Genomic DNA, 16,186 nt, shown 5'->3' with positions numbered 1-16,186 from the left:
TTGAAATGACGTTACGCCATAGTATCGATGGTAATCAATGGTGCCTAAAAAAAAGAAGGACAGAGTATGGTGCATATTTGCGGCATACTCTGCCTTCTTCTTCTCCACCATCGCACCTGAAGCAAGCCCCCCCCCCCCCCCGCCCCCCCACTCCACCTCCCACACTCTCTACCTCTCTCTCCTTTATCCATCTCTCCCCTCATTCTCCCTCTCTCTCTCTCTCACACACACACACACACACACACACACACACACACACACACACACACACACACACAAACACACTACGATCAAGCACACACACACACACACACACACACACACACACATTCTATTTGGATTGATTGTTGAGACGACTTTGGAGTGGGGGCGATCTGCGAACGACATTGGACACGCTCAACCTCGTTGAAAACTAACTCTTCAACACATGATAAATACCTAATATCCTCCCCTCCGTTTCCCTATTTTTTTTCTACCGCCACACACACACACACACACACACACACACACACACACACACACACACACACATGTGCAAACACACATACACACACAATAATGGAAATAGAAAAATTGCGCATACCTTGTCCATTTGTATGGATTTACAACTAGTGTGCAAAGTAGAGCCTTCTTTTCTCCACGCGATCTTTGTGAACACGCAATAATAATACTTGTTGTTGGCGTGCGATTAGTTCAAGGTGGCGGTGTGCGATTGGTTGGTTGCTTGGCATATGATTAACACACACACACACACACACACACACACACACACACACAGACACACACACACACACACAGAGAGAGAGAGAGAGAGAGAGAGAGAGAGAGAGAGAGAGAGAGAGAGAGAGAGAGAGAGAGAGATTATGAATGATTTCATGTTTATTGTTAAATAAGTCCTAATGTAGAGAGAGAGGGAAATGTTGAATGTTAGAGTAGTGTGAAAATAGTGTAAGTTAGAGAAAGAGGTAGATAGAGAAAGAGAGAAAGAGAGAAAGAGAAAGAGAGGGAGACAGAGATATATATATATATATATATATATATATATATATATATATATATATATATATATATATATATATATATATATATATATATATATATATAGAGAGAGAGAGAGAGAGAGAGAGAGAGAGAGAGAGGGACAGAGAGATAGAGAGAAAGAGTGACAGAGAGAGAGAGAGAGAGAGAGAGAGAGAGAGAGAGAGAGAGAGAGAGAGAGGGTAAGAGAGAAAGAGAAAGAGAGAGAGGGACACACACATAAAGAAATATATAGGTAGAGAATAAAGATAAAGAGAGAGATAGGGTAAGAGAGAAAGAGAAAGAGAGAGATATAGAGAAAGAGGGAGAGCTAGATAGATAGGGAGAGAGAGAGAGAGAGAGAGAGAGAGAGAGAGAGAGAGAGAGAGTAGGGAGAAAGAGGGAATAGAGAAAGAGAAAGAGGAAGGCAGAAAGAGAGGGAATACAGAAAGAGAGGGAGAGAAATAGAGAAAAAGAGGAAGCAAGAAAGAGAGAAAGAGATATGTAGAGGGAGAAAGATACAAGAAGGAAAGAGAGGGAGAGAAATAGAGTAAGATAGGGAGAGGGAGAGGGAGAAAGAGATAGATATAGAGAGAGAAAAATAGAAAGAGGGAAAGAGAGGGAGAGAGGAAGGGAAAGAGAGGGATAGAGAGAATAGAGAAAGAGAGAGAATACTAGATAGATAGAGAGAGGGAGAGAAAGAGATAGATAGATAGAGAGAAAAAGAGAAAGAGGTAAAGAAAGGGAGAGAGGAAGGTAAAGAGAGGGAGAGAGAGAATAGAGAAAGAGATAGATTGAGAGAGAGGGAAAGAGAGAATAGAGGAGAAGCAATTATTGTGAAAAGAAGTTGCGCAAGAAGCACCCTAAAGAACCTCTTCTTCAAAGCACCCTACAAAGGCAAAAGAACTCTCACACTGTGCACAACAAAAAATGATGGCTACATTTACAACACTAGCTCTTTACCTTAAACCCTAAACGATGGCTACATTAATGTAGTTGTATATACTTAAATTATACCTAATTGTAGAGAGTATGTAGTTGTATATACTAAATTTATAGGGAGGTCGATAATGCTTATATTTTTTATGCATGTATTAAGGCATTGAGTACGGGAGCATAGCACCCAAAGGTTAGACGCTAGTCCTTTTTTAATTGTGGTATTGCGGTCATTGATCCACTCATGCATGGATTACCTCAACATAAGGCTTTGGTTTTACCACAGTTGAGACTCCGATGATATCTAAAGAGGTGCCACTTGACCTTTGGCACTACTAGCTCCTACTTAGGTCTACTAGTATGTATATATACGTACGTGCTTATGTGCATATATACTTGTGTATATATACGTACGTGCTTATGTGCATATATACTTGTGTATATATACGTACGTGCTTATGTGCATATATACTTGTGTATATATATTTATATATAGATGAGTGAGTAGGGGAAGAAAGCTAAATCTCATATTGCTCTCTGTAATGTAGATGTCAGATGAGAGGCCACCTGGTGGGGAGCAGCCATCTGGCTCTTCTTTTGGTTGGTTCACATCCCAAGTGGGCTCCCACCTGCGGTGGACATCTCTCTAGTGGACCAAAGGCTTGAGCCGATGAGACCAAGCAAAGAAAGAAAGATTATTTGTTGCTAGTTAACCCTAAACCATGAGTGTTATAGGTTTATTTTTGTTAATTGCAGACATGGCCATTCTACACCTACTCAACTCAGGTTCCTCCATCGATGGTAGATCTAGACCTACAACGGGCTATCTCTTTACGGGACCAGTACCTCCGTTCAATGGATGCATTGTTTGTCCGGTACACTCCACAGCCGCTTGCAACCTACGGTATTTCTTTGTAGTCCACGCCATAGGGGAGTCAAGGAGAGACTCCTTACATCCAGAGCCTCGCACCCAGAGCACCTCAAACTACAGCCTCTTCTTACTGTCCTACTCCCTTTCCATCGCAGGGTCCCACTCCCATGGAATTGTAGGGTCCCACTTCCATGACATCATAGGGTCCCACACCACTCCATTCCACTCCTGCTTTAGCGAGAGCACCATCGACGCACTTCTTCTAGCGGCACGCGTCAACGCTCGTCTCAAGGAAACGTGCACCGAGAGAGGCGAAGCAGTGGGGGATGTGTGGTTTTGCTTGTTTTGGTAGTGGGAAGGGGGGGGGGGGGGGAACGGAGTCCCCTATTTCATAGCGTGTTGCCCGTGACGCAGAGAACAAGGATACTGACTCACCCATTCTAGACACACATGGGTGCTACTATAGGGTAAAATATGGCGGGGAGGTGGACTTTGGTACATCACAGGGCAGGGTGTTTTGATGCCATCTTTAGATTATATGATCAACATATAAGAATTGTTTTGTAAAGTTTAGAGATCAACTGCCCGATCATGCAGGCTACATTGAGGATGTGCTGCATGCTAGATTTCCAAATGCCCCCAATCAACGCTTTTCACAACAGTGGTTGGAGGGCTATATAAAAACATTTTTGAAAAACAAGCAGTCCAGTGTACAGCGCGCAATGGCCAATCAAGTTAGAGATCTAGAAAAGAGCTATAATGGTGGAAACATGGCAAATGCGAAGTGGAAGTGGGCAATATAAGAAAAGAGTAATCAGGCTGCAACGGACTCATCCTACAGACAACAACGCGAAGCTTGAGCGAGACACTCTCCACGCATTATGGCTTGGGAGGCAAAGCAACATGGAAGGACAAATGTGTAAGATTGATTAAATTACAACCTAAATGGTGATTGTAAAGATTATAGTTGATGATTTGTTCTTCTTATTGTTAACTTAGGAAAATATCACTCTTAGTTGACCAACCAGAGAGATGGTCAAGTTTTGGGAGCGGCATATAGAATTTGAAACTTGGTGATGGTTGTTCGAGAACAACCACATCTCTCATGAGAAATTTGACGCAGCGGTTGGATCACTACAAGCGGAAAGTTTAAACAATAATCTTGTATCAATTGTTTTGAGCTGTTGATATTTGTTTAATTTGGTTTGGGTTTATGTAGAGTCAAGGTGATAAAACGTACGTGCCTATGGATGAGGAGGATTGGATGGATAAATATTTGTCCAAGCTTTCATAAAGTCCCAATGTGGCACAATGTATATACAACTATTTTTATTTTATTTGCAACTTTTTTAAATAGTTGATCTTCTACACATTAAATTGCCAAGGTAAATCAATTTCAATTTTTTGTGTTTTTTGTACACTCTTTAAAAAAAAATTTGATGTTTGATTGTTTTATGCAAATGAAAAATGAAGGTGATCATAAATTGGGTGGACCAAACTTAGCACCTTTAATTTTTAATAGACTTTTAGCGGTAATATACATGATAATAGAAGTGGGTCACGCGGTAAAATTTGTGGGTATATTTTTGCAACTATTATCGTATATATTGCTTTTAAACCACTATCGCGTTTTTTGCCGCTGGTGTTGCCGTGCACATAATATTTTCTTTTTCTAATTTTCGTTGTTTTCCCTGGAAATGCTAGCGGTTGTGGAATGCTCCTCTTATAGTGAAAATGTGAATATTAAACACTTTTGCAAAGTAAATGAATTAGTTATTATAAAAAATTAATGGGTACATTACAATCTTCCCAACTCAGGGATTCAATATGTCCTCATCTCGAGAAAAAGTGAGGTTACTCCTAGTTCGATTACTAGCTCGACATCATTATGTCGAGAAGGGTGGTGTCCTTAGTCTGCTTTAGTTTCTAATTTTGCTCTATTAGTTAGACATGGACAAGTGTTTTGATGATGTCCCAACTCCCCACATTCAAAGCATCGAACATTCAAGCATTAGCGGCACAAGCTCTTTGTGGTTGTCTATTATTGAAGTTTTGATTGTGTTCAATTCTTCTTGTAACCCCTTTCTCTTTCATTGAAGATTTAGCTCTCAATAAAGCATATTGTACATTGGTAGGTTTCAAGGGTTCTAATTGCTAGCTGATTGGTTCTCTTAAACCTTGACAAAAACGAGCTACTTGTTGCTCTATGGTCATTGTCGGAGCATAACCTCTAAGTGTTACAAACTTGAGCAGTACTTTTCCAAGGATAAGCTATATTGTTTCAAGTTAATAGAACTCATTCATCATCAACGATTCGTGGGCAGGAAGTAAGTATCTTTCCTTCACTTCTTGTTTGATTTCCCTCTAACTTTGGGAGTTCTCTAATACCCCCATGTCACAACAATGTTGTTTCCACCATAATTTTGCTTCCCTTGAGAGACAAAACAAACTTAGCATTGATTGATTTGTAGGTGTGGTCTTTGCAGCCAAGAAGTAATCACCCATAGCTTCAATCCATACTTTTGTATCTTTCACAATGTCAAAACCCTTTCCTTTAAAAGAAGGTGGTTGCATTTGTTTGAGCAACAAATTCTTCTCCTAAATTCTTGTGTAAATAGCATTGTTTAGAGGGGTTTCCAATATAGAGTGTTTTGAGGGTTCCCTTGAGTGTACGTATATATTACCATCAATGTTTACAATAACCCAAAACACTATATTATATTCAAACTTAGACTACTCTAGTCCATTAAAATCTCAATCGTATGACTTAATCAATCATTACTTATGCAATCCATTTAAACTTAATCACATGACTTAACCAATCATGACTTATCCAGTCCATCAAAACTCAGTCACATGACTTAACCAATCGTGACTTATCCAGTCCATCAAAACTCAATCACATGACTTAACCAATCATGACTTATCCAGTCCATCAGAACTCAGTCACATGACTTAACCAATCATGACTTATAGCCCATCAAAACTCAATCACACGACTTAACCAGTCATGGCTTATCTAATCCACCAAAAACTCACATGACTTAACCAGCCAAACAAATTTTTTGAAGGAAAATAACTCAATCTTCTATTTATAAAGACATCAAAATGTCATATAGGTATCTATAAAAATCTCTTAATGAAAAAATACAATAGAAGTTTCAACCATAATTGTGATACACATCAGCTGTCATGTCATAATATTCAATGGAATTATGCCTTGGGTTTAGAAAGTGATACACACGAGGAAGCTTGGGATAACCAATAAAAACTTTTAACCTAAAGCTTTAATACTAATTGTGAGGTCCCCAACCCCGAAAGATTGGGGCGACTTGATAGATGGCCTTCCTTTATCCTCAAGCTCCATTGACAACACCCTACTCTGTTTCCATGAAGCAGAGATATGAGCAACATAAGAGAGGAAGTCCTCTATCCGTCGTTGATCGTGGTTGTAAGGGTCATACGCCATAGGCCAGGTCAATTATCAAAGGATTCAATGGGAGTTAATTCCTGTATCACAAAGATAAAATCTCATTAACATACTTAGGATCTATAAACAACCCCTTTTTTCCCCATGTTTAAGAGGCACGATCACCATTCATAAATCATAAATGTGATATGAGACTTATACTTATTTGGCTAATAATCTTGTGAAAAGTACCCAACTAATTGGGTCCATCCGTCTGTAGACATAGATCCGTCTAGATGCTAGTCTTCCACTTTCCACACCACACTCACCCATTCTTCTTGTTTTTTATTACTACCACACTATTTTACATATACAAACAAGATTCCTTTACTAGTTCCAAACACAGCTTCTTTCATACATCCCTTCAAACATCACCAAAATAATTCAAAAATGACTTTTGAGTATATGGGCATGTTTAAGATACTCTGCACATAATAGGTAGTAAGTTTCATTGCATTTGGAGCATCGTACCTATACAAATTTATTGGGTTAAGCTTGTGGTAAGGAAAGTAGCTTTTGATGTTTGACACACATATGAGATTGATATAGGTAAGAACACAATGCAATTGGGGTTTTTTGAGAGATTAGTTATCTCTTGTAGCCTCCATGCACTAGTTTTGGGTTAGCTACATCCCACGGATTGACATTTTATGTGTGTGGTTTTCAATTTTCAGATATTGATATGTTCAGGCTTGGCAGCTGGCCGACCGAACTCAACATAAATTTTTATATCAATGAAGAGCTCTTTTCCTAGGCCAAAAACCTTACATCCAATACTTTATTCACCTTGCTCCCTTTGCATTTGCTACCACGATTATACCCATGGCATTGTTCACAATTTCAACTTTGAGAATTCTTTCTATGGTTCCATATGGAATGTTTGTGTTTTTCTCTACATTTTCTAAAAGTGGAAGATGTAGCCCTTGTAGATTTGTGCACTTCACGGGGCTTCCTCAATGGAATGCTGTCATAAAATCTAATATGTAAACAACCCATATGATTTTCTCATATAAAATTGATCATTTAATGTGGGAGAATAGATGGGACAAGGGTTAGAATATAGATATACACTTATGGGTCTATCTCAACACGGGGCCAGAGGTAGAGGGGTCCAAATGAGAGATGATCTTTCAAAGAGCAAGGCTAGCCAATAGAGCTTAAAGACCTTAGGGTTAGCTTCATTGAAGACCTCCAATGGTTTGTGTTAAAAGTCCTTTGACCTTAAGTAAGTTAGGGATGAGCTTGAGGTGGGAACCCTGCCCAAGCTTGAGGTGCTTGCTGATTAAGATGCTTGAGGTGCTTGTCGTGCTTGCTAACTAAGATGCTTCAGGTGCTTGACGACTAAGGTTCTTGAGGGGTGTGTCGTGCTTGATGATTAGGGATCTTGAGATGCTTGTGGGAACACTACCCAAGCTTGAGGGGCTTTGTCGTGCTTGTTGACTAAGGTGCTTCTGTTCCAAAAGTCAACAAAATCCCTACAAAGGAGGGGGTGAGCCCCAAAGCTAGGGGGATGAAAGAGAACACACACACACACACACACACACACACACACACACACACACACACACACACACACACACACACACACACACACACACACACACACACACAAGGTAAGCCCAAGCCTCAAGAGGCAGCAAGGACACATGTCAAGCCCCTACCCATGTTGCCCTCAAGGTGTGTCTGAATCCTATTGACTAGGCTTTAAAGGGGTCCAGATGAGCATTTAGATTAATTAAATACTTATCTAAGCAATTATCAAGCCCCTCTTTCTCAAAGGGGAAAGAAGGAAACTTGTTCAAAACCTACCCTTGTTGCTTGATATGCCTCTTGCATGTGATCGGCTAGGCATGGAGGGGTTCAATGAGCTTCAAGCATGAGCAACAATGAGGGATCGACCAAAGAAATCAAGGGGTGTGCCTGGGGCATATACTCCCTCACACTCTCTCTCATTTCTCTCATTATTTACTTGGGAAGTGCAAGAACTCCATCTCCTTCTCTAGCTTGTTGAGAAGTTGAGAGCCTACACCAACACTCTTGGCTATGGAATGCAAATCCAACCAAGATCCGTGCTTCAATGTATAAGCTTGTCATATTCTCCATCTTCATTACTATGCTATTATGTATGCTAGCAAGAAGAGTGATGATAAGTGAGGAGCTATTTCTTTCTCCAAGAATGTTTCCTCTTCCTCTTTCCTACCCTCATTCCCCGCTAGCTTTCTCCACCTTTGAAGGTGTTTGAGGCCTTGGGACTGAGGCTTGGGATAGTTAACATTTTTGCAAAGTCTATGCAGTAGGAAGAGGATGGGGTGTAAGAGGGCCTCTTTATTTTCCATGAGCTTATGAAGGTAATTAACATTTTGATGAATAGGTGTACGCATGTGTGCAAGAATGGTGGGTGTGTAAGAGATGTGTAAGAGTGGTCAAAGGATGCACTTTTCCCCCCAAAAAGGAGGTGGAAAATTTTACGATTTTTGGCCTTCCATAACTTCCACATATGATCTCTTATTTGAGCGGAGACCATAGATTTGTAATCTACACGTCGAGCTCTTTCCATAGATATGCTCTTTCCCCTAGATTTTAAATTCCATTTTGGGTGAGGACCTTTGAATTCTAATAAACTAGTTGTTTTGTCTATTTGAATTCAAAAACTTTCCTTTGATTACTTTCTTAATACTAAAGGTTTGACTTCCTTAAACTTCCAAAAAAGGACGCCCTCGTAGACCCCATTCTCTTCCTAATGGTTAAGCTGGTGATGCATGAAGCTTTCCATCTTCATTGCATCACCTAGGTCACAAGGAACACAAAGATTGTATTGTACCAAGTATCTCTTAATGGGAGAATCTATAATACAAAAGCCTATTGGAGGGGGGACCGCCTCCACATAAATCCGGTCCTCAATTGTTGTCAAGTTCTATAAACTCTCTCTCTTGCAAAAGTATTGTTCATGCCAAGTTAATTTAATAATAAGATTATGTTGCTACCGTCCAATTAAACACACCCTCTATGTTCTCAAAGTAGTCTCACAAAATTAATTTTCCTAATTCCGCTATCCTCAAAGTTCATAGGCCATTTCCATTACATTCGTATCAAAGCATTTGGGTTCTCTCTTCTTGCTTAAGAAGAGAGGTCCTTAAGTAGCCTATTAATGGCTTATTTTGTTAATTATATTAGGCTATGTGGGACTAGGATCTATTATCGGTTTTGTTGAGCCCACTATGTGGGATATGGTGCACACCTCGAGAGCTTTGGTATGAATAATGGAGTCCTTTTAGACTTGCCTACGGATTTACCATTATTCAGCCAGAAGAAGTCTGAAAGAAGATATCCCTAAGAAATTTTGTAATATTAGACCTACTCCACTACTTTCCATAGTTAACCAATTTGAGCAGTGGGTGTAGATACTTAAGTGTTGATTTTCAAAGGCTAAGATGAGTAGCAACTAAGGTTTTGAATTGCCAAAGAATACACTACGTAAAGGCACAAATTCTGTTAACATGGCTAACAATAACCTTCTGGTCACATGAAGGTGCTAATGATGATGTCCCCATGTTTGTGAATTATCTTGTTACTAGGTTGCAGCAAGCTACTAGGTTTCAGCAAGCTAAGGGCCCAGGGCGGTCACTTATCAAAAGCTTCCTATATCACGTGCGTTCAAGAGGTTATTGATAGCGGGAAAAAGAGAAGTGCAATCGGGTGGCCTCTGTACTCGTGCACACTCCACAAACCACGCCTCATGCAAACAAGCAAAGAACAAAACAAAGGGGGAACCACCCTAAATTAAGAGGTTTAGGGACCTCACACATAGTGCACATAGGCAAGTGAGACTTCTGGCATTATGACGGCATCAAAACATATGGCAAAACACATAGAAACGAAGCTTAGGGACCTTATGTAGCATATATATACACAAGACATCAGCTTAACAATACAACGTCATCTGATCATACATAACAAGGATATAGAGAAGCAAGCCAAGGATGGCATAACCCCTTGTCAAAAACAATCAACCCAGCAAGTAGGTATAATCCTACTAGCAACACATCAATACCTTAGAGAATGATGGCGAGGATGGTGGCCATGGAGCATGAGAGAAGACTCCTTATTTAGGTTTTAGGGCTAGTAATGTAGCATACTAGAGGGAGAGAGAGAGAGAGGGAGAGAGAGTAGAGCTCCATCCATAGCTCCTCGTTGTGAGCAATGTCGTCATAGCTTAGTTGCTTGGTGAAGTGGGTGAAGTGTTGGTTTTGATTGAGAGAAGGCCTCCTTATATAGGTTTTTGAGAGGGTTTAGGATTAGGGATAAACATGCTTAAATCCACTGATTGGGGTTACTTTTTCTTAAGGTGGTCAACAGATTGAGGTCACCTGATATGTCACCATCAAGATATTCTCTAGAGTGATGTGAGAGGGGAGGGTAAATGTTGATTTTTCTGATTGTGACACATGGGGATAAGGCCTTGACGAGCATTTAAGAGCAGGTAAGGTGGTTGTTGAAACTGGAGGTTCTGCACATGTCAGGGGGGGACCTGCTGGGTCCTCCTGAATATCAAATTCTCAAAAAATCCTCAACCATGGCTTCTTTTGAAATGTGTTCTTTGAAAAAATCAGCATGTCTCTTTTCAACTCAAAAGTCTTCATCCCTGTTGACTCACCTTTACCATAAGATTTTCCCCTTTTCTCCTCCTGTAACTGCATTGTTGATGCCCAATCACTGCTTCTAGTAACAGTGAACTGTTACCTACCAAATACTTATGGTGCAGTAAAAATATTTACCATGGGTAAAAAAAGTTAATGTAGGTAAAAAATGATTTGCATTTACCATGTAGGTGAAAAATATTTACTGTAGGTAAAAATATTTACTGTGGTAAAAAATATTTATTGTTGGTAAAAAAGTGAAAACGGAGTATGCTGTGCTGTGAGTCCACACGAATATCCTCGTGTAAATTTCACTAGAAATTCACACCTAGAATGGGCTATTCTGTAAGATATAGGTTGTAGGCATGCATAAGAGCTCGTTCCCACGTATCTTCTATCCATGGCACTTTTTACTCTTTGGTGCTTGTGAAGTAGATTTTTCTTCTCTTTCGAGATCCCTTGGACTAGAGTATTCTCATCTCCCCAACAACTGACTGTGCCTTTATTGCATCTTCGGAAGGGGTCCTAAAAACCATGCATCATATAGCCCTCCCCCTTAAGCTAGAGGTATTTGATGCCTCTAGCTGTAGGTTGTGCTACAATAGGGTTCTCTTGAATACTTACCAACCTGGTACCAATTGAATTTGCCATGTTACTGCTTTCTTGGCTGATGCACCCTGTTTAGTCCTTTCTGATGAATAATTGTATCCATCCATGACTAACAACTGGTCTCCTAGACCCTTGAAAGCCATACCCCATCCATTGTCAATATCCGCTTTCACTGGTAGCATTCTCTTTTTTTCTTTTTTTCTTCTCTTTTTTTCCTTTTTTTTTTTTGCCCAACCCCTCGTTGAGCATTCATGCTCAACCATAGTATTATTTAGGTAAAAGATGACTGTATAGAGAGAATTATATAACATAGAGCTATAGACTGTATAAGAAAAATGATAGTATAGTGGCTATATAGATAGGATAGAGATAGAGAAAAAAGCATCTGCTACTGCATCACCCTCCAGGGTCAAATGGAAAGCTCAAAGCTCCCCCACGCATGGTGTAGAATCCACCTGGATCAAAAGTAAAGCATTGCTCATTGCCATCGAACTGTAAAACATGTATATCCAAGCCTTCCTTTGCACTTGTAGGCCAATAGATAGGCCACCCTTCCAGCTCTTTATAGCACGGAGCTTCGTCACCCTGCATCCATAATCCTTCGTGTCCATTATAAGCATACTTGCCATCACTTGAGAAACCTGAATCATAAGCAGCTATCCTACCATCTGCTACAGAACCCTCCATGGTATAGTCCACTTCAAAAAAACCTCGCCATTGACACAAAAATATATGTAAAGCAACCTCCAATAACACATGTATCCATAGCATCACATAACATAGCAAGACCCTGCCATTTGCCTCCACTTGCTGCATAGCCAAGCAAACCTGATCACTTTTCAAACCTGTATCCAAACCCTCTGTAAACGTCTCCACAACCATCTCTTTATACTCAGAAACATGACCTACTAGAGCTTCAACCTGTGCAAATACCTCATCACCAACAAGGTTGACGACACCTTCCTTTAATTGGATATGGTCTTGGGTTACCGTCACTCCTTTAATATGCTCGTAATCAGTTATAAAGAGGCCAGCATGCTTCTTTAGTACCTGCAAATAGGGTTCTCTCTCTTCTTCTAGTAGGTCCTTAGCTAGCATCTCCTCTAAGCTTGTGGCTTCTTCCTTGTTTAGAGAGTCTTGACCACCTTCTCCTTCTGGGTTTCGCAGTATTATACCCATGACTTCCAAAGAGCTAGCATCCTCCTCAGATGAGTCATCCTCAGATGAAGAGCAACTGCTTGTGCTCCATTCATCCATAGAAGTCTCCATCTCTAGGTCTTGTTGTCTACCCTGCTTCATGTCATACACAATTTTTTGTTGCTTGCCACCTACCTTATGATTTGGTCGCAACTCAAGGGAACCTGTCTCCCAATCTTGCCTAGCTTTCATAGCCATAAGCCAAGGTCTTCCAAGGATTAGCGGATAGCCCTCCCCCTTAGTTGGGATCACATAAGCATGAATTGGGATTGCCACACCAAAAGCTGAAACCTTCACTCCATTAACCTTTCCCACACAAGCCACCCTTACATTGTTTGCCATCTTAGCTTGTAAGGAAGTTTGCTCGTTTACTTCCAAACCCAACCTGTGCATTAATTTCTCTGTCATAACACAAATCTCGGCTCCACCATCTACGTACACATTGGAGACTCGCTGACTCTTAATCTCTGCATCAATGACTGGCACGATATCCTTCATGCCTCTTGCACTAATAGACCCAACTGACTTTGCCTTAGCCCTCCTGGTGCTGACCATCTTAGACCAAGTTCTACGCATCTTTGGGGAAAGGTGGAGGAGTTGCTACCATGAAATCTTTGGTCCTTGCTTACTCACATCTGCTACCAGGTCGTAAGGTATGGATCCTACCCCAAGTGGAAAGTCTTCTACTCCTATGTGCCTCCTTGACCTACTCTTCCTTTTCTTGTCTCCTATCACTTGGGAGGAACCCTCATTCCCTTTATCCGGCTCTGAAGCTTCCATTTCATCAGTTCTTTGTCTCCTAACTCTCTTTATTGGCATGGCAACATCTTCCTCCATTTTTTCTTTCCCTTTATCCTTACCATTGTCAAGACTTATGACAGAGACAGCCCTGTCCTCCCCTCCCGATGGTAGTGGAGGGATCTCTGCTGGTGCTTGTGGTGGTGGAGGAGGGGGTCTCAATATTTGGATTGGTGGAGCCACGTGTGCATTTTGTCCATTTAGTCGCCTAGCTCGAGGAGGAGTGACTTGCTGGCGAGGAGGCCGTCTTTGATTACCATTTCCTTGATAGCGTCGTGGATGGGGGCAATAATACATGTCGTGACCTACCTCTCCACAGTTGTAGCAAATGTACTCACGTGCTTGCCTTTGTCCTTCTTGTCTATTTCGTTCATTTCCTGGCTGGGGAGCCCTTACACCTTGAACCAGATTGATGGAAAGGCTCTCTAGTTGATTGGTGATTTGTTGAAGTAATTCTTGTTGAGAGGACTCTTGGTCTGTTGCTCCTGTCCCTGCTACTACCCTTGCCGTAGGTTGAGCTAGCGGTGGAGGCTCCATTCCCCCTTGTAGTTGAGCTTGGAATTTTAACTTCCTATTCTTCTTCCTTGCATAAGTGATAGCTTTATCAAAGGTATATGGGAATTTACCTTTTACCTTTTCTCGAAGGATGGGGTAAAGCCCTGCCAGGAAACAGTCCTTCTTTAGGCATTCTGGCGCCCTTTCTCCTTCACCTAGTGATGCACACCATTTCTCCCACAAGTTGGAAAACTTTCCTTCATAGCTTCTATAGTCATTGGGTGATGTTTGGCGTAGCTCTAAGAGCTGTCTCCATATCTCCTCTGGAGGCTCATGGCGGAGAAATTCTTCGATGAAGGCCATCTTTAAGGACTCCCAGTCTCTTCTTTCTTCAGGTGCCAAAGTTTGATACCATAATTTTGCACCTTCCCTCAAGACCAAAGGAAAGGCCCTTAACTTAGTAGCTTCGTCATCCCTTCCCGATACCAGAAAGGCCATTTCCAAATTATCCAAAAAGTCTGGAGCAACCTCCCCAGGCTTACCATAAAAATTAGGGAAGGCCATAAGTGAGAGAGTAAACAATTACACAAATAGCTCCAATTTATTTTAAAATAGAGTATGGTAATTACAATTTGGAGCTTTAGCACAACTTAGCTCAAAATAGGATGAAGATCGACACATCAAAGGAATGGTAATAGTCTAGTAAGGGTAGAATGACAGGATGAGGAGAGCGCAAGATTTCCCCAAGTCTCTCGGCTCCAAACAACAGGGCTATTCTTTGCTGATAAAAGATTTTTCTATCATTACAAATATTCACACAGATATGACGTACAAAATGGAAAGGAAACATGCGGGGATCATCATTCTCATTATTTGCATCCATACTTACACACAAGAGCCTAGCTTAGTTGCACCACCTTGGGACCAATGAGCCTGATCAGCCACAGAAGGTCAGCACCTCGGATCACTTCGACTCTTCTTGATGCATCTGTGAAGACGTAAGGCGTGATGGCAACACTTTGTACAATGCTGAGCCTTTTAGCAAGCAACAATTGGATGCTATTACCATAATCAACATGACGAATCAAAGTGACACCATTAATGTGCATCACATCATCAACTAAGATAGTTTCCTTAGATTGAGATAACTTCTTGAAAATTAGCAGCAAAGGTAGGGCAGGGAGGCTTTTCACCCGGTCTCCAAAGCACTTTGGACAATATCCAAAGTGATCTTCACGCGGACAGGAGGTTGGCTTGGGATTGGTGGTGTCTGGATTCACAAAGTGCACTCGGAGCACTCGCAGACGGGCGGCAATCTTGTAGGCAAGCCTTCGCCTCTTTGCTTCAGGAGGATTTAGGGGTGAGAGTCGTGGTTGCAAGTTGGAGGTTGAAGTTGGTTGCTCACTAGCCTTTTTCTTGCCTGTAGTGGTCATGTAATCCCTTATTAATGAGATTAAGCCAAATGTTACCTTACGCTTGAGCACGCGCTGCGGCCTTGGGCCACTTAGGTGTAGAGGTGATCTTCCTCCTCTTAGTCGGCTCCTCAGGAAAGAGAGGTCTGGTGATGCTTTCTCTTCCCTTAATGTGTGTCACAGTACCTTCGTGTATGTTGATGTAGAATATTTCAAGCTCGTGTGCGTTGGAGGTTTCTGGAGCACTCATAGGTTGAGAGGACAGGTATATCAAGCTCTTCTTCTCACTCTCCTTCGTTGGCGACGATCACGAACAAGGCATGTAGAAGAACTTACTTCTTGAATTTCAATGACACTGCAACCTGGTAACAAGACCTCGATGAAAGCTTTTAAGGCCTCTAAAGCCTCCCCCTGTTCTGTTCTCCAATTTGCAAACTCCTCACGCCATTCGTCCATGTTGTAGATTGCACATCTTCATTGCTTGTGGACTGAAGGTCTGTGTAGCCCTCCTCCGTGGGGGCACCAAAATGATAGCGGGAAAAAGAGCAGTGCAATCGGGTGGCCTCTGTACTCATGCACACTCCACAAACCACGCCTCATGCAAACAAGCAAAGAACAAAACAAAGGGGGCACCACCCTAAATTAAGAGGTTTAGGGACCTCACACATAGTGCACATAGGCAAGTGAGACTTCTGGCATTATGATGGCATCAAAACATATGGCAAAACACATAGAAACGAAGCTT

The sequence above is a fragment of the Adiantum capillus-veneris genome, chromosome 4 (genome assembly GCF_014529385.1).
Source record: "Adiantum capillus-veneris isolate H3 chromosome 4, ASM1452938v2, whole genome shotgun sequence".
NCBI classification, from domain to species: domain Eukaryota; kingdom Viridiplantae; phylum Streptophyta; class Polypodiopsida; order Polypodiales; family Pteridaceae; genus Adiantum; species Adiantum capillus-veneris.
Note: the sequence above shows the minus strand (reverse complement) of the source record.